This window comes from Boleophthalmus pectinirostris, unplaced genomic scaffold, assembly GCF_026225935.1.
Source record: "Boleophthalmus pectinirostris isolate CB_2022bp ecotype Guang Dong unplaced genomic scaffold, ASM2622593v1 HiC_scaffold_9, whole genome shotgun sequence".
In the NCBI taxonomy this organism is placed as follows: domain Eukaryota; kingdom Metazoa; phylum Chordata; class Actinopteri; order Gobiiformes; family Gobiidae; genus Boleophthalmus; species Boleophthalmus pectinirostris.
In genome coordinates, this window is record NW_026571541.1 from 38,970,697 (window position 1) to 38,976,537 (window position 5,841).

Sequence of the window (5,841 nt, forward strand, 5' to 3'; positions counted from 1 at the left end):
GCCCTGGACAAACATCTGCCCTGGACAAACATCTGCTGTGGACAAACATCTGCCCTGGACAAACATCTGCCGTGGACAAACATCTGGACAAATCTGCCCTGGACAAACATCTGCCCTGGACAAACATCTGCCCTGGACAAACATCTGCTGTGGAGAATCCAAAAATGGAACCTCACCAGGTGAACACGGACACAGCAAATATTAGTCCTCGTCCGCTGACCCTGGCTCCATCTTCTGTCTCTTGTTTCTCCTCCATGTTCCTCACACACGTTTTCTTTGTTTATTTTCCCGTGTGTGACCCGAAATGGCGGCGGCGAGACTGTGACCTGTGTCCATTCATATAAACGCTTGGTATAAACCCACTCCGCAGGATCCTGGGCTTTTTATTTCACTGTTTTGTCCTTTAAAAACAGCTCCAAACTCAGCTCCAAATTGACTTTTATAACACAAGCCTCCATAAGCTTCATTTGACTGGAGCTGAACATTAAAACAGGCCCTAAACCAGGACTAAAACACTGTAAATCCCGCTCACTCGGAACACTTCTTGATCTATGGTCTAAGCAACATGCACATACACCAGTGTACGCAGACGCTGGAGGTGAGGGGGGTTAAGTGTCTTGCCCAAGGACACAACGATAACATTCATCTGTGGGAGCTGGAATCACACCAACAACCTGTGGTTCTGTTGATCTGATGTTCACTAATGATGTTTTATGTCAAGAGGGATTCAAACCACCAACCTTCACATCAGAGACAAACACTCGACTGACTGAACCGCACTACTGCACTTTAAATGTTTTTATGGTCGAACTCACAGATACGGAGAATCATTTTTGTTTGAGTCGTCTGTCATTTTCCACAAATCACATTTCCAACTAAATTAACAAACATAAAAACCTAAACGAGTGAATTAAACACAAACAAAATATCATGAACTCAAATAAATAATCAGTAATAAATGTTTCATCGTAACAATGTTGATATAGTTTTTTTGTTTTGTTTTTTCAAATCAGCGTCATCCGTTGGTCCCGGGAACGTCGACACTGAACGACCAGAAGACTTTGGAAAAATGTCTTGAGCTGGACAAGATTCGACCAACAAAAATCATCCTAAAAACACCATTTTAAGTTTTTTTCATGAATAACGTGATTTTCCTGATTCTGTGTGAGAGGTCCCCATAAGTCACCGAGTCCACGGGTCAAACGTTTCACCGCAGATCGACGTCCAGGTGGGTCACAGTTACACGACATTTAGTCCAGACCTGGTCCTGGACTGACGGACGTGACATAGACCTGAGGTGTGTGATGTTCGGCGAGTCGAGTCATGAGGCGACGGACCCGAGGCGTCGTCTGAGCCCCAAATCAACCCCAAAAAATAAACGTTCTCTCCTCAAATAACAGCGACGACTTCAGGTTTAAATAAATCGAGACCGCGGTGACTCATGGGAAATGTAGTTTTGTCCGATTTCACAAACGTTCTTAAAGTGTCAATAAAAATAATAATAAAAGTGTGAACTCACCGTGAAGCAGAGAGACAGAGACGACACAAAGAGGAAGTCTGACCATTTATAGCACACGCAGCACCATATAAGGACACAGGAAGCACATGTAAACAAAGACACGAGTTTTTCCACCTTTAAATATGACTAAACCCGGACTAAACTAGGACTAAAACAGAACTAAAACAAGACTTATATTTCACAACTCAGAGTAAAAAAGAAAAGGGAAGAAATGGTAATAAACTTCTAAATAAGCAATAAAATAGCAATAAAAAAGATTTGTATGCGTATGCGAGTAAAACACAAATATCGTAACAGAAATCCAGTTTAATGTAAAAAGGTGGAGGTTTTTAGGAATTTTTTGTGATATTCTGTGTTTTTTGTGATATTTTTTGATATTCTGTGATATTTTATGATGTTTTGTGAATTTTTTTGTGATATATTTTGTGAGTTTTTTTGTGATATATTTTGTGATATTTTGTGAGTTTTTGGTGATATTTTGTGATATATTTTTGATATTTTGTGATATTCTGTGATAGTTTATGATATTCTGTGATTTCTTTTTTCTATTTTATGAATTTTTTGTGATATTTTGTGATATTCTGTGATAGTTTGTGAGTTTTTCGTGATATTTTGTGAGTTTTTCGTGATATTTTGTGAGTATTCTGTTTCTTTTCGATGGTGATCTGAGTTGATTCCGTCACATCACATTTCTCGGTTTTGGATTAAAGTTAAACGTCGTCCAGAAATAAAACAGGAGCTTAAAATAAAACGAGGCTAATCTTAGAAAAAGCAGAAGGAGCGTTTGTGTCGATGTTCCGTGTTCTTTTTTTTTTTTTTGAGGAAGTGACGTGACGCTGATGCGGTTTCCGTGGTAACTCTGCGGTCATGTGACTCCTGGGTCACGCTCTGCTCCATCCCTCACGTCACGTTTTCATCCAAACTAATCACACAATCCACAGAATGTTCCACAGTGTGACTTTAAAACTCCCCGAGCACAAACGAGAGACGTCCTGATCACTTTTTTTTTGCCTCCGAGTTTTTTGATTCCGAGTCTCTGCCGATACCGAGTCCCGATCCGATACTTTTATAAAACAAATGAAATGAACCAAGAGCAAAACTGAAAACCTGAAGAGGATATACAGTCATGTTTGAATAATCTAGAGATCTCACCTGGCCCTGTTCAAACCATCCTTGTAGGGAGTATTATCTGTGACATAAGTGTGAGTTGTACAGTTGTAGGGAGTATTATCTGTGACATAAGTGTGAGTTGTACAGTTGTAGGGAGTATTATCTGTGACATAAGTGTGAGTTGTACAGTTGTAGGGAGTATTATCTGTGACATAAGTGTGAGTTGTACAGTTGTAGGGAGTATTATCTGTCACATAAGGGTGAGTTGTAGGGAGTATTATCTGTTACATAAGTGTGAGTTGTTGTACAGTTGTAGGGAGTATTATCTGTCACATAAGGGTGAGTTGTTGTACAGTTGTAGGAGTATTATCTGTGACATAAGTGTGAGTTGTTGTACAGTTGTAGGGAGTATTATCTGTCACATTTGGATGAGTTGTATAATTGTTTTTGTCTTTTTCCGGCTTCTGAAGTGTCTCAGTTTCAGTTCTCATTTTTTTCATCGTCACAGTTTCACAAACACATGAGCCAAACGTCAGAGAAGAAACATGACTCACAACAGAACTAAACCAGGACTAAACCAGGACTAAACCAGGACTAAAGCAGGACTAAAGCAGGACTAAACCAGGACTAAACCAGGACTAAAACAGGACTAAACCAGGACTAAACAGGACTAAACCAGGACTAAACAGGACTAACCAGGACTGAACCAGGACTAAACCAGGACTGAACCAGGACTAAACCAGGACTAAAGGACTAAACCAGGACTAAAACAGGACTAAACCAGGACTAAAACAGGACTAAACCAGGACTAAAACAGGACTAAACCAGGACTAAACCAGGACTAAACCAGGACTAAAGCAGGTCTGAACCAGGACTAAACCAGAACTAAACCAGGACTAAACCAGGTCTAAACCAGGACTAAACCTGGACTGAACCAGGACTAAAGCAGGACTAAACCAGGACTAAAACAGGTCTGAACCAGAACTAAACCAGGACTAAACCAGGACTTACCCTGGACTAAACCAGGACTAAACCAGGTCTAAAGCAGGTCTGAACCAGGACTAAACCAGGACTAAACCAGGACTAAACCTGGACTGAACCAGGACTAAAGCAGGACTAAACCAGGACCAAGTTTTGTCCTGGTTCAATCTGGTTTAGTCCTGAAAAACTGGTCAGAGGAAAAATTGTACAAATTTCTGGAATATTATTTTTAAAATTATTTGCTTGTTTTAAGAAAACGATGAGTCCAAAGATTGACACAAACGCAGGAGCAGACCAGCAGGGGGCGCAGGACTCCACATGCACTGAGCAGTAGAGACGTGGATGGTTACAGCCGCGGGTCGGGATGACGGGACGACAAAGAATATTTTAATTAAATTTGGGCGAGTGACGGATTCACTTCTCAAATAAAAACTCTGAACTGGGAACCTCTACACACACACCTCTACACACACACTCTCTACACACACACACACACACTCTACACACACACCTCTACACACACACACACACTCTACACACACACTCTACACACACACACTCTACACACACACACTCTACACACACACACTCTACACACACACCTCTACACACACACTCTACACACACACTACACACACACACTCTACACACACATCTACACACACACCTCTACACACACCTCTACACACACACACACACACATCTACACACACACACACACACTCTACACACACACACACTCTACACACACACACACACATCTACACACACACACACTCTACACACACACTCTACACACACACTCTACACACACACGCTCTACACACACACACACACACACTCTACACACACACTCTACACACACACTCTACACACACACACACATCTACACACACACTCTACACACACACCTCTACACACACCTCTACACACACACACACACACACATCTACACACACACACACACACCTCTACACACACACGCTCTACACACACACACACACACTCTACACACACCTCTACACACACACACACACTCTACACACACACTCTACACACACACCTCTACACACACACCTCTACACACACACTCTACACACACACACACACACACTCTACACACACCTCTACACACACACCACACACACTCTACACACACTCTACACACACACACACACACCTCTACACACACACACACACATCTACACACACACACACACACCTCTACACACACCTCTACACACACACACACACACACCTCTACACACACACCACATCTACACACACACCTCTACACACACACACACACCTCTACACACACCTCTACACACACACCTCTACACACACACTCTACACACACACACTCTACACACACCTCTACACACACACCTCTACACACACACTCTACACACACACACACACACACTCTACACACACACTCTACACACACACCTCTACACACACACACACACCTCTACACACACACACACACTCTACACACACACACACACACACACTCTACACACACACTCTACACACACACTCTACACACACACACACACACTCTACACACACCTCTACACACACACCTCTACACACACACATCTACACACACACCTCTACACACACACACATCTACACACACACTCTACACACACCTCTACACACACACACACACCTCTACACACACACACACACACATCTACACACACACATCTACACACACACACACATCTACACACACACCTCACACACATCTACACACACACACACACACTCTACACACACACTCTACACACACCTCTACACACACACACACACACCTCTACACACACCTCTACACACACACACACACCTCTACACACACCCTCTACACACACACACACACACCTCTACACACACACACACACATCTACACACACACCTCTACACACACCTCTACACACACACACCTCTACACACACCTCTACACACACCTCTACACACATCTACACACACACATCTACACACACCTCTACACACACACCTCTACACACACCTCTACACACACACATCCACACACACACATCTACACACACACTCTACACACACACTCTACACACACCTCTACACACACACCTCTACACACACACATCTACACACACCTCTACACACACACACTCTACACACACTGAGGAGTGAAGCAGCTACTGTTGTTTGTCTGATTTAAACTCTAAACCACAGAACAAACA

General features: G+C 42.7%; 1 protein-coding gene across 2 annotated transcripts in view; it reads right to left on the bottom strand.

Moving 5' to 3' along the window:
• The window catches only part of LOC110173795 (transmembrane 4 L6 family member 5-like), a 6,999-nt gene extending 5,461 nt beyond the window's left edge, over positions 1-1,538 (bottom strand). Inside the window, exon 1 of one of the 2 annotated variants that reach the window (XM_055166644.1) lies at positions 1,520-1,538. The gene's annotated coding sequence lies outside the window, so the exon portion shown is untranslated. Of the gene's footprint in view, positions 1-176; positions 1,426-1,519 lie in introns of those variants that run through there. The other variant, XM_055166643.1, reaches the window with a different exon arrangement.
• Positions 1,539-5,841: the final 4,303 nt, after the last annotated feature.